The sequence below is a fragment of the Taudactylus pleione genome, unplaced genomic scaffold (assembly GCF_031769625.1).
Source record: "Taudactylus pleione unplaced genomic scaffold, aTauple2 ptg000366l, whole genome shotgun sequence".
NCBI classification, from domain to species: domain Eukaryota; kingdom Metazoa; phylum Chordata; class Amphibia; order Anura; family Myobatrachidae; genus Taudactylus; species Taudactylus pleione.
Window position 1 is genome coordinate 7,091,537 of NW_028284767.1, and position 18,587 is coordinate 7,110,123.

Sequence of the window (18,587 nt, forward strand, 5' to 3'; positions counted from 1 at the left end):
CATATACCTAATATGATGATATGTCACCAGGAATCATCCTGGCGCTGGGGCGAGATAACATACAGTACACACATGCCTGTCCCCCGCCTCCGACCAACCCTCCGTATTCCCCCCACAAACACCCCCTTTCCCTCAGCACCCACTCTTAACTGGCAGCTGGTCCATCCCATCTCCCTCGCAGTAGAATGCACATAAACACACCTTTCTGTTTGTTTGTTTTAAGAAAAATATATTTACACTGTTATCACCAATGTTTCAGGGCTACACAGTCCTTTCCTCAGGGTGTAACATGTGAAAAATAAAAATAAACCACATACCTAAATATATTACAGAGTGTCACTTATTGGATTTAGAAGTACCACACTGCATATTGGATTGTTTGGTTGGGCACCATGGTAGTTTTACATATAAAAATTGAGTGTTGAGCAGTGAGTGAGAGCAGACTTCCCACATCTTTCTGTCTATTTGAAGGAATTGTTCTTTGAAGACAGTGTCTCTGCAGTCCAGTGACTACCACTATTGAGGAGACAGAAATACAATGGAAATAGCAGATAAATATGTGAAGTTGCACAAAAAATGTGCTGTTTAAAAAAAATACATTCTGTAGACATTTCACCGAAATATTCAACTAAAGTGACAAACAGCAAGTACAAACCACACACGCTTACTCTCCCAAATGTCTAAGAGACTTATGCACTCCTGGGAGAGTAGGCCAGCCTACCAGATCCTGCCTGCTTCCCCAGTGAAGTGAGAGGCCAGCAGGGCCGGCGCTTGCACTAGGCAAGCCTAGGCAGCTTCCTAGGGGCGACGATGACTGGAGTGCGCTTCTCCGTCCGCCTACGGAGGGTGCAGGAGGTGCGGTTGCTATGGGAACCAGCGATCGCACCCCCTGCACCCTCCATTTGCCGGGCGCCCGCTGAGATTGTGTTACCAGCGGGCGCCCGGCTCTTCTCTCCCTTCCTCCCTCCACCCCCGGTGCCAGCGGCAGCCGGAAGACTGAGCTCACTCCTGAGCTTTGGCTTACGGGTTCTGCAGTGCACTATGGGAGTGACGTCATGACGTCATAGGAGCAAATAGCTCATGTGTTAAGGGGTTGAATGTGGTACATGAGGTTGAGAGTTTGAGTCCCCTGCATGTCATGCTGAGCTTAAATTAAATAAAAGTTACTATTTAAAATGTGCACATACATTATGTTAGCTCTGATAGCTTACATGGCAAGTGTCTGAATACAGTATAGAAGGTTTAGTGTTCGATTCCCTTGCATGGAGTGTGGGTATATAAGTGTGATAAAGTTATCATTACCATGGTGCAAACACATAATACTTAATTTCGGATAGCTCTTCAGTTCAATGTCTGACTATGACATATGTGTTTTGGAGTTTGAATCTGCTGCAGTACAAGCTGTTATCTGGGTACTTTAATACAGAGAATGATGAACACTTCTATGTTGTTTTAATTATAATTGTATTGTAAGGTATAGTCTAGGAAATAGGGGTAGTCAAGAATAAAAGGCGAATAGTCTATAGTAATTGTTAAAATCCCCCTAAAGTAAAAGTCTAGATCCTCCCCTGGGTCAGCAGACAGAGGCCTGGCTGTACAGCCACCCTGCTTGATGGGATGGATGTAAGGTATGCCATGCCACATATACTGGGGAAGACTGGGAGCCGCTTGTGTAGACAAGAGGAGGTCAGTAGGAGCCAGACGTCAGCACCAAGATGGGTGTGTTGTGCTTTAAATGCAAGATCTGAGTTTTAGTTCCAGTACAGTCCTGGTATTACCTTAGTATTGTAACGAAAAAATAAATATGTCCCATGTAATATGTATAATTTATTTTTAATAATTTAATACTTTTTTTTATAAATGTAGAATTTAATATTATAATGGCTATATTTTTTTCTGTAAACTGTGGACAAAATAAATACTTACTTTTAAAATGTTATATTTATGATGTAATCCATATGCATAAATTATTACAAAATGAGTAAATTTGTAGTACGCTACTCTAATTAATAGTCAAACAACCAATCAGGAGCAGTCTTATAATGTATCTTTCACGGATATAAATTTCTTCTCTAATGGTAAAAAAGTCTAATCTCATAACCCTCCAAACATAGGCCCTGATTCAGAGCCGGGTTTTTTAGAACTGCCTTCTGGCAGCTCGCATAGCTGTGGGTGACCACCCACACCTATAGCGAGAGGCCAGGAAGATGGTCGCGATGGTTAAGACCATCGCGACCATTGGGCTTGCGACAAGACCCTTGTGGTAGGGTCTCGTTGCCGCAAGCCCCAGAGAGATTTCGGCTCTAACAGAGCCAAAATCTCTCCCACTGACATCACTCGTGATGTCAGTGGGGCCGCCCCCAAACGGAGGCATTCACATGGGAATGCCTCCGTTTGGGCAGCAACTCCCCCGGCCCGCCCACCAAAGGGGGCGTGCTGTCACTCAACATCGACAGCACACCCCCTTTGGTACGAGACCCGGAGCGTCAGATTGCCCGTCGCTATCCGGGTCTCGCGCAAGCGCACGACGGAGCCAGCTCCGCCGTGCGCATGTGCACTGGCCCACCATAATTCCGGTTGCGAGCGCACAGCGCTTGTGACCGGGTCAGAATCAGGCCCATAATCCCTAATGCAATTCACTTGGGTACAAAATGTATCAAATTAATTCCACCAAAAACATTAATGTAATTTTGGGTGCAGTGCTTCAAGCGGGAGAAAATAATAGAACTGACTTTTTTTGATTTTTAAATTATCTTGAAAACAAATATTGTTTTGAGTTGCTTTATCCTTTAGTTCTTTTCTGCTGCCCCCTGGCAGAACAACAGAAACTGGTAAAGTTGTTACTAACCTGTCTACGTGGAAACTAGAGACACATAAGGTAGTTGAAACTCTCACATATTCTTCACTAAAGTGGAATTTGTCAGACAGCCAAGACTTATATAAATATCGCAAATCGTAGCGTTGCAGAAGACTCTTTACAAGCATAAGGAATAAGTAAAAATTAATATTAATGACTGCAAATAGTCTTAAATGCTGCAGAATACAAATACTCTAAAAATAAAGCTCCAGCATTTCTCACTGCAAGCACCACACTGCTCGGATGACATAGCGCAGAGATAATTGCTGTTTTCCCCACATTAGCCTTGAAATGAAGAACAGGCAAGCAGGAGAGGTTACTGTTAGAAAAGTCAGTTACACGGCTCAAAGGGAAACAATATGACAACAAAACCCCAGAAGTTCATGTAATGCTCTAAATACAAAGTGGGTATAACAATCAATCTAAGGGGTCGATCCAATTAGCTGCGATGATCTCGCTGGCGCGAGTCATCGCGGCAGTGGGCGCACTTTACGGCAGCCCGAATGTGCAGAATTTTGTTCGCAGCCCCATAGAGCTGCGAGCAAAATTCTGCGAATTTGGGCTCAGAGCGGGACGCGAAGGGTGCAAGATGCCGGTCCGTTGCCGGCGTTTTAACGCTATTGCAACGGCAACTCGCACCATTCACGGCTAATTGGATCGACCCCTAAGAGTTTGGCAAACTCCCATAAGTAGTTAATTACTTTGGCATAGCCTGTGGTCATGCCACATGGTTTTCAGGTCCATCTGCTGGCCCAGTACAGTGCATTTTACAGCAATGATCTAGACCAGTGGTTCACAAACTGTGTGCCGTGGCACCCTAGGGTGCCTCAGGGCACTTGCAGGGTGCCTTGGGTTGGTGGTCCAGTACCAAATAAAATTATATTTAGTCAGTGTGATAGGCAAAATCAGTGCTAGAGGCTGCGAATCCAAAAATATATGGACAAAAAGAAGCAGAGTCCTGTCAGCCACCACATAACTGAACCTAAAGCTGCATACACACGCAACGATTTTATGAACGATTTTCTGTCAGATTATCTGTCAGATTTTTTAAAGTGTAATGAACGATTTTTTTGAACTACAAACGATTTTTGCATATTCCCTTAATGAAAATCGTTCAGTTGACAAGTCTGACTGAACTACAAACGTGAACGCGCATGAACGATAATCGTTCATCGCTTGACTCAGAAAGTGAATGATTTTTTCAAACTATTATTGTTAAACGATATCGTTTAACAATAATCGTTCAAAAAAATCGTTGTGTGTGTATGCAGCTTTAGGGTGACATATAAGCACAATTTACTTAATTTAATTTTTGGTGAATTTCTCAATAAGAAAACTTTTGGCCCAGGGGTGCCGTGAAAAGATTGCTGATACTCCAGGGTGCCGTGATTCGAAAAAGTTTGGGAACCACTGATCTAGACATTTAAATCTGCTTAATGCTAATTAACTTTTGTAGTTTAATGCAAAATAAATAAATAAATAAATAATGACTCCCACCTTCTCCAATATTGTGGCCGCTTAGACACTTTGCATTGGCTCCAGCTTCTCTGCTGTATTTTATTTATTACTTCCGGACATAATTATTCATGTACTATAGTTGTATACTTGTGTTTTTCTACATTTCATAGTTTTTGGAAAAATGTGTTGGTGCATTTAGAGGAAATCAAAGTCTAGAATGGTTTCACCTTGTCTACAGTAACTTAGGGGTATAGTTACTAAAGTTGAGGTGTTGCCCATAGCAACCAATCATATTCTAGCCATTATCTTCTAAAAAGTGCTAAATAAATGATAAGTAGAATCTAATTGGTTGCTATGGGCAAAACCTCCAATTCTATAAACCTGCACTTTAGTAAATATATCTCTTAGGGGTCAATTTACTAAAGTGAGAGTTTTTAGAAGTGAGTTTTAAAAGTGATGTTGCCCACAGCAACCAATGAGATTCGAGCTATTATATTCTAGAACACAGGTTCTCAAACTCGGTCCTCAGGACCCCAAACAGTGCATGTTTTCCATTTCTCCTCACAGTATCGCAAGTGAAATAACTAGCTCCACCTGTGGATCTTTTAAAATGTGTCAGTGAGTAATGAATACACCTGTGCACCTGCTGGGTGACCTGGAAAACGTGACCTGTGTGGGGTCCTGAGGATCGAGTTTGAGAACCACTGTTCTAGAAGGTGCTAGTTAAATGTTAAGTAGAATCTGATTGGTTGCTATGGGCAACATCACTTTTAAAACTCACTTCTAAAAACTCTCACTTTAGTAAATTTACCCCTTAGAGTCCAATCCATCAAGCTTATATTAGGAGAAGTAGTGAGGTTAAGTCAGGGGTTCCCAACCACGGTCCTCAAGGCACACTAACAGTCCAGGTTTTAGGGATGGCCATATTTTGATTTAACCATCTGTGCACAATCATGGATATCACTAACACCAGGACTGTTAGTGTGCCTTGAGGATAGAGGTTGGGAATCACTGGGTTAAGTGATGCTTCATCACACATGAAATACTGATTGGTGTTCACAAGAAGAGGTAATATGAGTGTTCCTCAGTACAATGTACATGCAGTCTACTGTACGTTGGTGTCAGTGATTTGCTTATATAAAAATGTTTGTACTTTGATATACTTTCATAAACATACATAAAATATCAATACATAAAATAGGTTGATTTAAAGGCTTTTGCCTGATTATCCCAATTTGGCAAATTACTCACCACAAGCTTCTGGAAACATGGATAAGTGTCATCTACCAAAGGTCTTCTCCAATGCAGGGCTGATCACTGCGAGCTCATACTCTGTAAGGCAGCTGACATTGCTAGAATTCTGCAGCAGGCATTTTAGGCAGGCCAGCTACCCACGCACTCCTCTTCCAATATTGACTGGCACAGCATTTGTTATTGTGCATCAGCAGTTCAATGATTATAATTTCACACCTCCCGCGCAAGTCAGACGCCCGCACTCTGTGCCTCACCCAGATACTGTAAACATATGAGGGAATACAACTACTAGTAAATGATTTACAGAGCAAAAACATATAGACAACATTTCATAAATAGAGGTATAAAAATGGTTAAAGGTTACTGTATTCAAAAAAACATTTCAAATTGAAAATGATGACTGGGGCCAGTGGCGTCACAAGGGGGGTGCGGGCCGCACCCAGGGTGTCACCTGCCGAGGGGTGACACCAAAGTGCCGACTCCTCCTCAGTGACAGGAGCCGGGTTCTGCACTGTAGCATTACGTGCAGCACTCGGCTCCTGGCACAGTGAGGGTGCCAGCACTGCAAATACACTGGCACCTCCGGGACCCCCTGGAGAGACTAAAACAGGGGTTCGGGCTGCGTGGCCATGCCCCTACACGCAAGGTCACGCCCCTTACCGCGAGACCACACACCCTTTTTGTGCCGGCCGCACGCACCGCACCAGGTGTCACCCAGTGGAGCCTTGCCAGTGACTGGGACCACATTTATCAACGAGTTTTATCATACGCAACGAGTTTTAAAACTTGTTGCATATGATATTGGGGCTCCAGCCAATCAGCTCCTAACTGTCATCTGTTTGAAAAATGGCAGGTGGGAGCTGATTGCATAAGCACCATTTTATCGTATGCAACGAGTTTTAAAACTCATTGGGCCAAATGTAATAGGGTGAGAGTTTAGAAAATGAGAGATTTCTCACACTTTTTAAACTCGGCCAATGTAATAGAGTCCGAGAACATGCAAACGCACATGTTTTTCAAACTAAAAAAACTCTCATGATTTAAACTCTCATCCAGATGTTTTCCCATTTTGAAGATAGGAGTTGTATTGGTCAAGTTGACCAATGTAATAGTGTGAAAGTTTACTGCTAAACTCTCACATTTATAAACTCTCACCCTATTACATTTGGTCCACTGAGTGTGATATGGCTGAGTTTTAAGGATAGAGGGAATGGACAAGGGGCCTATTTATCAAGCGTTATGCACCTTAAATCTTGAGGAAACATCAGTCTCTGCATGAATTTAGTACTTCATCAATTTACTAAGTGAGGCAGGACAACATAGTTCATTATTTTGTATGGGCACTGCACTCTACTCCAATTTATCAAGCTACTAAAAGTAAGCCTTTCCTTGCTTGTTCCCTTGATACCTAATGCCATCTTGAGATGGGGTCAGTCATTGTAACCTATAGGTTACACCAGTGGTCTCCAACCTGTAGCTCGCGGCAGCAATTTGGGTAGCTCGTCTAGCTGCAATACTGCTGAGTCTAGGAGGAAGTGACTTCTGACAAATTGTGGGTGAAGTGACAGGGAAACACGTCAGTGATTTCTATAGGGCGACACTATATGTGATGGACCCCATCTAGACATCACAGGAGTCGACTGCATTTGGGGCAAGTAACTCATGCCCAGCCCTGCCGAAAAATCACACAGCTGCCCTGCCTATATATTTTGCTCCTCTACTGTATTTACCTCTTTCGAGCCGGTAATTAAAAGTGAAATGTGCAACAATATCACTGTATTAATTAAATGCATTGTTGTTTTCTATGAAACAGTTTTTCATTTTCATTAAATGATCTTTCATTTTTCGGTTATTAGCTAGATTTTTTTATTTTTAATGTTATTAGCACTTCAGGAGGTTTAATTTTTCTCGAGTAGCTCACATCCAAGTTAAGGTTGGCAACCACTGGGCTACACCATATAAAATTTTTATTGGCTGAGACAAGATCAGTTTAAAATTGAATCACAGCGACACCATCTTGCGACTGGCCGCAAGACGCCATTTTGCGAATGGCCGCCTAAGCGCCATTTTAGATAAACTCACACTTTAGTACATGTGGCTATATTACTATTAGCATCATGCGATTGCATCTGTGACCATCGCCATAAGTTACGGCGATTCACCAAAAGCCCATTTCATGACTTTACTTAGTTTGGGTGCTCTGGATAAAGTGTATATTATTATAATTCCCCTAAAGGATATATTGCATTAGCTAAACAGAGCAAATGGCCACGTGACAACTAGCCTGTGTAGACAAGCTTCCAGGATATAACGTCTGCTCCCATTCCAGGTGGCCCTGCTCGAATACACACCTTACATTAGCAGGCTTCCTGCAATAAAATACCTTCAAAGCCAAGAGTGTTATCTTAGGTTTTGGGTCTTGTAGCTGTGCTAATTTGCATTTACACAAGAGCCTGGGAGAACAAAGGACTTTACTTTTGAGCCTGGGAAGGGTGGGGGCTGCTGAGAGAGGGGAGCATGTGGAACTATAAGGCTCAGCATTCCACACTGCTAGGTGTTCACTTAGATTAAGTGAAAATTAAGTGCACCATTTCTCATACACACATTAATACGCACAATTGTGCTGGTAACTAATCGCATATTAGCGAATGCATAAGATCCTATATGAAAAAGCTGTTCATTAGCTTTATGCGCACGCATCTGCTCCAAGTTAACTAGCGTCTTTATATCAAACCCCGCATACTCACACATTACTTATCCACATACAAGGTTCCATAAGCTTTAAGGGATAAGATTTAAGTTTGTTCATTTAGTATAAATGCTGTGAAATAAAGATTATTTGGTAAATAAGGTTTTATACATGCTAAGTAAGCCGTGTTTGGTTTTGTACTGATGCGTACTCTTTCAACAGAATTCTGGTATTATCGGTGTGGAGATCGCATCATGCATTCTCAACTTATGGACCACAGAGAATTCAAGCAACAAAATGTATATTATATGAACAACTGTTAGGATGTTGCATGGGGCGGGAAACCAGAGACCCTCAGTTGTAGGAGGCTGGGTTGTGTCTATTTTAATCAGCCTGTTAAATGCTCTGTAACAGATGCATGCCCCTTGAGGACCAATGGCATCAGCAACAAACTTCTCTATTGTGTTGTCTATTTCTGGGGGGTATAAATATGTGTGCTCCAACACTGGGTCTGAGTCTTCTTGCTGAATGCTGACTGACGAGGGGTTTCTTGCTGATGCCTAACATCTGGACCAGAGAGCGCTGCATATGTATAATTGTACTTTGGTCTGTATAATCTCTTGGCGCTTAGATTATATGAGGATCATAGCGTGTAACTGCTGTACTTTTACTTGAATAATACTTTGTGCTTTGGAACCACAGATTCTAGGTCTGAAGTCTTTATTTACTGTAGCATCATCCTTAGAGGTTTATAGGTAGGATATTAGAAGGTATAGGCAGGGGTATATAGAGGTTCAAATATAGATTCCTTAGTTGGGGGCTCATAGTGAAGTCACTTATCTACTCACACGGCAAATACGGTTATCGATATCTCAGCAAAGGGTGGAGTGGCCACATGCAGGGTTTACCTGCAACTGCTCGGTGCTGAGAAATCGCTACCTGTTTTCGTGTGAGCCAAGGACGCTGACTAGAATCCAGGGACAAGAGAGGAAAAAGTTTGTTTTCCTTTGTTGATAGAACCTAATGTTTAAAGGGGGTGCCGCAGTATTGAGCATGCGGCTGAGTCGCAGTTTTGCGCACAGTAAAGACGCACTTTTGCGTACGCAGCTAAAAAGTTGTCATACGGTTGTGTGGTAGTCACATTATTGTGTATGCGACTGGTCGCACCATAGCGTATACGTACTTCCGGTTGTGCTGCCACGGTGTTTAAACAAAGCCGTTGAGGTTTACATTTTTCAATTGTTATTAATATCTGGGTTAACATGTATTTTTCTGCGCAGGAAAAAGTGTGTAACAGTGAGTATTTGTTGGTAGGGGTAACTTGTTCCCTACAGTTAGAGGTACCGTATGACCTTTAAGGGCTAAGTGCTAGTCGCTCGGTAAGCAGCTTACCGTTCTATACACAGTAGCAGGTGTATATGTTGTCTTTGTTGCAGAGAAGGTGTGGAAGTTGCCTATTTAAATCTTATCCAGGTGTGGAAGTTGTATTTCTAAATCTTATCCGGGTGTGGAAGTTGCCTTTTTCAAATCTTATCCAGGTGTGTGGGCGCATCCTGTTAATATCGTCCACAGGTAAGTGAAAGTATCTTGATTGTCTTTCACCAGTTTAAATCTTTATTGAAAAGCATAGGATTTGTCTCAAAATGGGAGCCGCGCAAACAATAGAGATGTTAGACAATGATGTGCTGCTAATGGAGGCGCCGATCGGATCGGCTCGTCGTATTATGCATACTAAGTACGGTACTTATGCAATAAGGTATTGTGATGTATGGTTTAAAACGACAAGGAAGAGTGTTAGACCGTTTCCCAGAATTGGCAGTTTTGATAAGGATGTATTAGATAATGTCCGGGATTACATCAGTTTGATGCGCTCCCGTGAGAAAAAGGGAAAATATTATGAATGTTTAAAATTGTGGCAGCATGAAAGGGATGCGTGGCTTAAAAATGTGCAAGTGACACAAACTAGTGTCGCGAGTGCATTGCCAGAGAATACATCCACGACGCTAAATTGCAATATGGGCGAGCCGCAAAATGGCACTCATTTGCAGCAAGGTAGCGTTGTGGAGAGCATTGCCAGCAGTTCACGCTCACCACCCCCACCTTATGTGGATGGAGGTGCAAGTACAGTTACCAAAAATACCCATAAAAATGTAACAAGCAATTTGTACCCTCTCTTAAGCAACCATAAGGAAAATGTTTATGATGTGGATGATGAGCCTATTGTAATGTCTGCCATTTCCCATGCTGTGCAAATGATAGATGCTGCATCACCACAATCACGAGTGGTGCCGCCATCTTCATCGGTAACAGCAAGGGAAGTGCTAACACACTCTGCACCCGTAGAGGAAGTTGTTAATACCATACGTAGCAGCAGCAGATTAAACCCCCAGCCAGGTAACCAGGTCAAAGGTAGCAGCGCTACCGGTCTGCATCCCATTCGGACGATAACTGTTCCGAATGGAAACGCAGATGCAAACGGTGTAGTGCCCACGAGGGAAGTAGTAATGCATTGTCCTTGGACAAGAGCAGAACTAAATTCCATCATAAATGATTTCCCCGATCCCAAAAAGGAACTAGCCAAATGTCAAAGATTTTTGAGGAATTTGGGCAGTTCTCATGAGCCAACTAATAAAGATTGGCGTGTGGTGTTAAGGGCCTGTCTACCACGCAATACCGACGTGACAAAATTTATCACGGATTGTGTATTGGATGGTGACATTCCTTTAACAGACCAAGTAAACCAAGATAATATTTTCCGCATCATAACTCAATTGGGTATATATATTTTCCAGTAGTAGTTAACTGGAACAAAATTTTCACCATTAAGCAAAAGGAGAGTGAATCTGCAGAAGAGCGACCGGGCTCTGCAGGCTATCGCCCAGTACACTGGGATAGAAGATATTAAAGATAGCACTCACCACAGGGGAATGATAGTCATGGTACTCATGGACGGTCTGAAAGACGACTTAAAGACTCGGGTTCAGACCTCACAACCTGGCTGGAGGGGAGTCACAATAGATACACTCATAGAATCTGCCATAGAACATGATAAAAACATCTCAAAGAAGAGAGAGACCCAGAGCGAAAAACTAATGGCTGTCAGTATCCAAGCTCTGGAAGGAATGACGGTAACATAACAGCCAGTAGACACACCTGCACCTATACACACACTTGCACCTGAACAGTTACACGTCCTCACCAATCCCACACCACAGCAAACACATCCTTACCCCACATATCATACACAACCACAGGCCTCATACTACCCACAAACTTCATACCTCCCACAATACCCTTACCCTCCCTATCCTTACCCACCATCTTTCCCTCTTGCTCAACTCCCACAACAATCCTTTCATCCACTCCGTTCAAAATTATGTTTTAACTGTCACCAAGTGGGACACATAAGTAAGAACTGCAAAGTGGAGAACACCACACAGGAACACGAGTTTCCCATGGGTTCATAGGCAACCCCAATATCTTCTCCCAGGCCTTATATGACTGTTTACTATCTTTTCAACCTATCAATGGGTCTGTTCTAATGTAAAATGTGGATGATTTATTGTTGTAATTTTAGGTCATGTTTAAATTATATTAACTGTTGTGCTTTATCTCCCACTCACATGACACAAGGTTGCTAAGGATAAACGGCAGCTATGCCAGGCTAAGGTCGAATACTCGGAATACTATCCAACCCAGTGGCCCAGGCATTATTTAGAGCAGTAGCTATTAATAACAAGATTTAATTGCAGGAACCTGTATGCAGATACTAAGGCCTTCATTCAGAGGCGGCCGTACGGTCTACGACCGCACGGCCGCCTCGATGTTTGTCAAGTGCGCATGCGCACGAGGGAGCCAGCTCCTTCGTGCGCATGCGTGAGACCCACTGCGACCGGCAGCGCCGGTCGTAGCGGGTCTCTTTCCAAAGGGGGCGAGCTGTCGATATTGATTGACAGCTCGCCCCGTTTGGAAGGCGGGCCGGGGGGGTGGCAGCCCAAACGGAGGCGTTCCCATGGGAATGCCTACCATTTGGGGGAGGCCCCACTGACATCACTAGTGATGTCAGTGGAGAGCTTCCGGCTCTGACAGAGCCAGAAGCTCTCCGGGGCTTACAACAAGTGAGACCCTACCCTAGGTCTCGTCGTAAGCCCCGATGGTCGCGATGGTCTCTGACCATCGCGACCATCACCCTAGCGGTCGTTAGAGCTGTGGGTGTAAACCCACAGCCTAATGACCGAAACAGAGGCGGGCGGTCAGAATGCAAGCGGCCGCCCAGTTTCTGAGCGACCGCTTGCATCCTCCGACCGCCTCTGAATGAGGCCCTATATCCCTAGAATTATTAAAAATGATAGGGGGACTTATTTTACAGGTGACATTTCCAAGAACATGTGTAAGGTGATGGGTAACAACACTAAGATTATCCCAGACTGTCTTTTCCTTTATTTGCCCCCCTTTGAGATACTGTTCAAACAGGCAGCCTCATGTGAAAATATGATAATGAGGTTACTGTGCAGGGTCTCACGAAGATGAATGAGAATAACTGAAATTAAAAGTGTTATTAACTAACATGTCTAATGCAAACTGTCATGATGTCAAACCTGGAGAATTTGTTATGATCCAAATTTTTTTAGCTCAGGTTGTTTGACTGATCGGTGGAAAGGTCCGTATCTGACGATACCACATCCTCAAAGGGTGGCCGAGGAAGATACGTGGGTCCATTCCACTCACTATAGGGAGGTTAACCAACCGGTGGAGATACAAGGCGGAGACAAGGCCGATAACGTGGACCTGTCGATTTTGAGCTTGTGCCGGAAGGATTAAAAAGGTGACGGTGAGATATCTGAGCTAAAGAAATGTGTAGATCAGTGCTTCCAGCAATGGAGTGGTCTGCTGTGATCATCCTAGTTCTTTTTTTTTCCAGAGTTTTTGTCATGATGATCTGTTTGGGGATACTCAGTGTCTGTGATGGAGGACCGATTGAGGAAATGGGAGCTGATGGCAGTGCTGATGGAGTGGAGTCAGAAGGAGTGCAATGCCAATCAGGGGAGTGTCTGACCAATCTTAGTACTGTTATTGTGTTACCTGGGAAGAGTAGTCCCAGAAGTTATGACCCTCACACATGTTGAAATGCTTGGTACACATAAAAACATACCATCACCATATCTTCAGACGCAATATGAACACAGAGGCAAAAGAAATATGATACCTGGTGACGTGCATAAAGCCACTCAGTTAATTAGTGAGACAACTGGCTTTCAAGTTTTAGTAGCACTGGATCCCACCAGGATCGCTCAGGGAATACTAAATTTTAGATATATTCAGGATCTTGCTAAATTGATAGATAATATCACCGAGATGTACGATGACACATTCAGGTATACACGGAGGGAATTGCAAGCGTACAAGAAAGAACTGGTGCAACACAGGCTAGTGTTAAATTATTTAACTGCTGTTACTGGAGGGTATTGCGTAACTCTGGCCACCCAATTTGGAGTAAAATGTTGCACCTATGTCACCAATGATACCAGCGACCCCAAGGAGGTGATAGACCGGAAGATGGATGAAATTCTGCAGCTAAAATGGGAATTTCGTAAGAACCATAATGCTTCAGTGGCTGAAGTAATGGAGAAGATAGAAGGATGGGTTTCATGGCTGAACCCAGTGAAATGGTTCTCAGGTCTAGGGGAATGGGTCCAGGAAGTGATTGCCAGCATAGGCAAATTCTTGATCCTTATACTAATTGTCATCATACTAATTGGCATATGCTTCCGGTGTGTTCCTATTGTGTTGAAGTGTGTAAAAAGTAAAAATAGAGTAAAACGCAAGAATGAAACTATGATGGTGGTCAGTAATGACAATATGAATACCGAGGTAAATATAGAACTGCATTACAACCCTGAACTAAGAAATACCATAATTTAATGTATTATATTTAGACATGCATAGAATGTATTATTGAAATTTTATTTTTAAAACACCTCAGATAATGTAAAGTCTAAATTCCCCTTCAAGACTGCTTTTATAAGACTGGTGCATCCCTACACCTTTCACATGATCTTCCAAGATCCACGGTGTGCGTATAATAGTGTTTTATGTCCCCACTCAGAGACACATTACTGATGGATTAAGAACCACCTTGTGCCATCCCATAATAACACTAAATATGAAAATGTAAGGCTAAATTAAATTCTAATAGCAGATTGTGATAGCATGTTGTTCGCTATCAAAGGGTGGACTGTTGAAGCTGGATTATTGGCTAAGACAAGATCAGTTTAAAATTGAATCACAGCGACGCCATTTTGCGAATGGCCGCCTAAGTGCCATTTTAGATAAACTCACACATGTGGCGATCTTACTATTAGCATCATGCGATTGCATCTGTGACCATCACCATAAGTTACGGCGATTCACTAAAAGCCCATTTCATGACTTTACTAGTTTGGATGCTCTGGATAAAGTGTATATTATTATAATTCCCCTAAAGGATATATTGCATTAGCTAAACAGAGCAAATGGCCACGTGACAACTAGCCTGTGTAGACAAGCTTCCTGGATATAATGTCTGCTCTCACTCCAGGTGGCCCTGCTCGAATACACACCTTACATTAGCAGGCTTCCTGCAATAAAATACCTTCAAAGCCAAGAGTGTTATCTTAGGTTTTGGGTCTTGTAGCTGTGCAAATTTGCATTTACTCAAGAGCCTGGGAGAACAAAGGACTTTACTTTTGAGCCTGGGAAGGGTGGGGGCTGCTGAGAGAGGGGGGCATGTGGAACTATAAGGCTCAGCATTCCACACTGCTAGGTGTTCACTTAGTTTAAGTGAAATTTAAGTGCACCATTTCTCATACACACATTAATACGCACAATTGCGCTGGTAACTAATCGCATATTAGCGAATGCATAAGATCCTATATAAAAACGCTGCTCATTAGCTTTATGCGCACGCATCTGCTCCAAGTTAACTAGCATCTTTATATCAAACCCCGCATACTCACACATTACATATCCACATACAAGGTTCCATAAGCTTTAAAAGATAAGATTTAAGTTCGTTCATTTAGTTTAAATGCTGTGAAATAAGATTATTTGGTAACTAAGGTTTTATACATGCTAAGTAAGCCGTGTTTGGTTTTGTACTGATGCGTACTCTTTCAACAGAATTCCGGTATTATCGGTGTGGAGATCGCATCATGCATTCTCAACTTATGGACCGCAGAGACTTCAAGCAACAAAATGTATATTATATGAACAACTGTTAGTATGTTGCATGGGGCGGGAAACCAGAGACCCTCAGTTGTTGGAGGCTGGGTTGTGTCTATTTTAATCAGCCTGTTAAATGCTCTGTAACAGATGCATGCCCCTTGAGGACCAATGGCATCAGCAACAAACTTCTCTATTGTGTTGTCTATTTCTGGGGGGTATAAATATGTGCGCTCCAACACTGGGTCTGAGTCTTCTTGCTGAATGCTGACTGACAAGGGGTTTCTTGCTGATGCCTAACATCTGGACCAGAGAGCGCTGCGTATGTATAATTGTACTTGGGTCTGTATAATCTCTTTGCGCTTAGATTATATGAGGATCATAGCATGTAACTGCTGTACTTTTACTTGAATAATACTTTGTACTTTGGAACCACAGATTCTAGGTCTGAAGTCTTTATTTACTGTATGACTGCGTACGCAAAATAGCGTCATCCTTAGAGGTTTATAGGTAGGATATTAGAAGGTATAGGCAGGGGTATATAGAGGTTCAAATATAGATTCCTTAGGGTGTAGAGTAATCTGTGTAGTGGCAGTAAGGCTTAATGAGAGCAGAGCGACTTTAGACTTTCCCAGGATGCAGGGCTGAGTGGGCATCAGTTCTGCACTTTAGTTGCCCCCCAGCACCTGTTCATGGTTTCCCTCTCTGCCACCTTTAGCAGTTTGCTTACCATAAGGTTCTCCTCTGCACTAACAGCATCAGTGGCATGGGGGTGATGCTGAGACAAGGTGCGGGAGAGAAGGAGGGTGAGGGGACTGATAAATCTAGGCACATCTTAAATATATATATATATATTTAAAGCTTTATGGATTCACCAGTTTACTGATCCACGAAAGTGTCCACCTGCCTGTAAACTGGCTATATCAGATTCAGATTTGCCATTAACAGCTTTCAAGAAATCGAAAGCACAGATAAACAGGTGCTAAAGATACTAATATTTAATAAGAAGACCACAGTAAATAGTAAAATTAAACACTCAAGAAATTAATAAAAATACATATAGGATAGGAAATGCTAAAATGACATATTAATGGGATAATGAAAATAAAAATAAAGAATAAAAATATATATATATAAATAAATTAGAGAATTACTTCAACTAAGACAATAAAAAATGAATAGGAAAATAAAAGCAATACTTGTTGTAATTGCATACAATCTGCACCAAGCAGAGAATAATAAACCTGCAAGATAAATTGTAATACCAGTGTATAGTGGCTTGCATATAAACAATCACAAATAACATTAAAGGTGTTGATGTTTACATAGCTCTTAGATGGTCCGTGTAGACATATATATATTAATGTCTCTCACACATCTGAGACTGTAGGAGAATGTTAATTAGTACACCATAATAAAGGTATTCCAGCCTATGTGGCACAACGGATTTTTAGGGGGACTGTTGATGTCCAGTGATATTCTGAAAAAAAGTTAGAATATAAATTGAGCCCTTAGGAGCTGGGCTTATAGATTGTTCATCTAGGAGCATTGGCTGTTTCTAACATTTGAAGCCACTCCTAATACGTGTAGACCGCACAGCTGCAGACAGCTCTGTTCAATATATCAGAGAAAAATGTAAAATTTTTTTTTTTTAGAATAGTGCACATTCAAGCATGCATGCTTTATAGGGTTTGTCACTCACGATCCAGTTGTGACCATAAGTCATACCGTGCTCCCCACTTATCTTTCACATGCAGTGGCCTCACAGTAATCCACGGAGGAGAGGGATCGGCTCCGGTGCAATCACCCGTCGGTGTGCAGCGTTATTGTTCTTCCTCCGTGTAAAGTGGTCAGTGTAGAGTGGTCAGTGACTCACTTGCCCGGCTTGCGGTCTCACGTTCCGTCCTTCTCTCTACGCGTTTCTCCGCCTTAGAAACATCGGCGGCTTCTTCAGGAGACAGAGTACTATGGTACTGATGTAGTTCCGTTTATATCAGCATAGCTCTAATTTGCTCAGCTGATTGTTAATTAGAGACATTATTCAGATGTTGGGTGTGTCAGCTACTGCTGCATTGCAAGCCAGATTTTTCTGACATAGATTTCAATCTTTTCTATGTCTAGATATATTCGGAACAAATAGCTATTTAGCCATTTTTATACATTGTATTAAATATATAGTTACAACAATTTAACACTTTTAACATATATCTTTTGGGACACAAGATATCAGGTGGTTTAGATCCTATAAATACTGGATATTTGTAACGATGATTATCAACATACTTATTCCATCGTATCCAGCCCATATATATTTCTATTTAAAGACCAATACACAACCTGATATCAATATAAATCCCACTAATCATTACAATCATCAACCCATTTTAGATGTATATATATATAATTCAAATAACAGGTATTTGACACTCTTTAAAATATCAATCAAAAATTCCTTAAACAACATATTTTACTAATCCTTGCTATTTTCCCCTCTTCACCTACTATAATAATTTAGGTCATTATTTTCCCTATAGCTAATACATAGAGCTTGAGTTGCTACAAAATGACCGCCTATCTGGTCTGCTTAATCTAGATCTTCTGCAGACTTCAACCACAATATATAATGCTCCACCTAACAGAACAGCATACTAAAAATCTGTTCTATTTCAACATATGTATTGTGACGATGACACTAACAATACTAAGTGATAAATATACATGAATTACAATAACAAAGAAAGAAGAGATGAGGCAGAGAAAAAGAAAATGCCCATATCAAAATATACGTTCCAGAGACACGAAGAGGGACATCATTCTAACCCTAGTCATATAACTCATTGATACAGCCTAAAGTCCAAAATGCTGTTGGATATACAGTCTAACCATACAGCAAACATAACACCACAGACTGTGAGTATCTTGACCACCTGACCTATATATATTCCCAACCAATGGGGACAAATAGCCTCCTCTACCTCACTAGGGGAGGGGGCTATTGAAAATACTCATTCTAGGGTTGATCTATCTATATTTAACTATTATACATCACTCGGACATTTAATAGATATTATTTAGTTCAACTGTATCGTTTAGTCCCTGAGGGTATAGAGTTTGTAATCAGAAAATCCA

The 18,587-nt window shown here is 41.9% G+C and overlaps 1 long non-coding RNA gene across 1 annotated transcript in view; it reads right to left on the reverse strand.

The window, feature by feature from the left end:
• Positions 1-378: 378 nt before the first annotated feature.
• Positions 379-18,587, reverse strand: part of LOC148508458 (uncharacterized) — a 48,509-nt gene continuing 30,300 nt past the window's right edge. Inside the window, exons 2-3 of the long non-coding RNA XR_015869589.1 lie at positions 5,567-5,830; positions 379-516 (exon numbers count right to left, since the gene is read on the reverse strand). This is a non-coding gene — a long non-coding RNA (uncharacterized LOC148508458). The remainder of the gene's footprint in view (positions 517-5,566; positions 5,831-18,587) is intronic.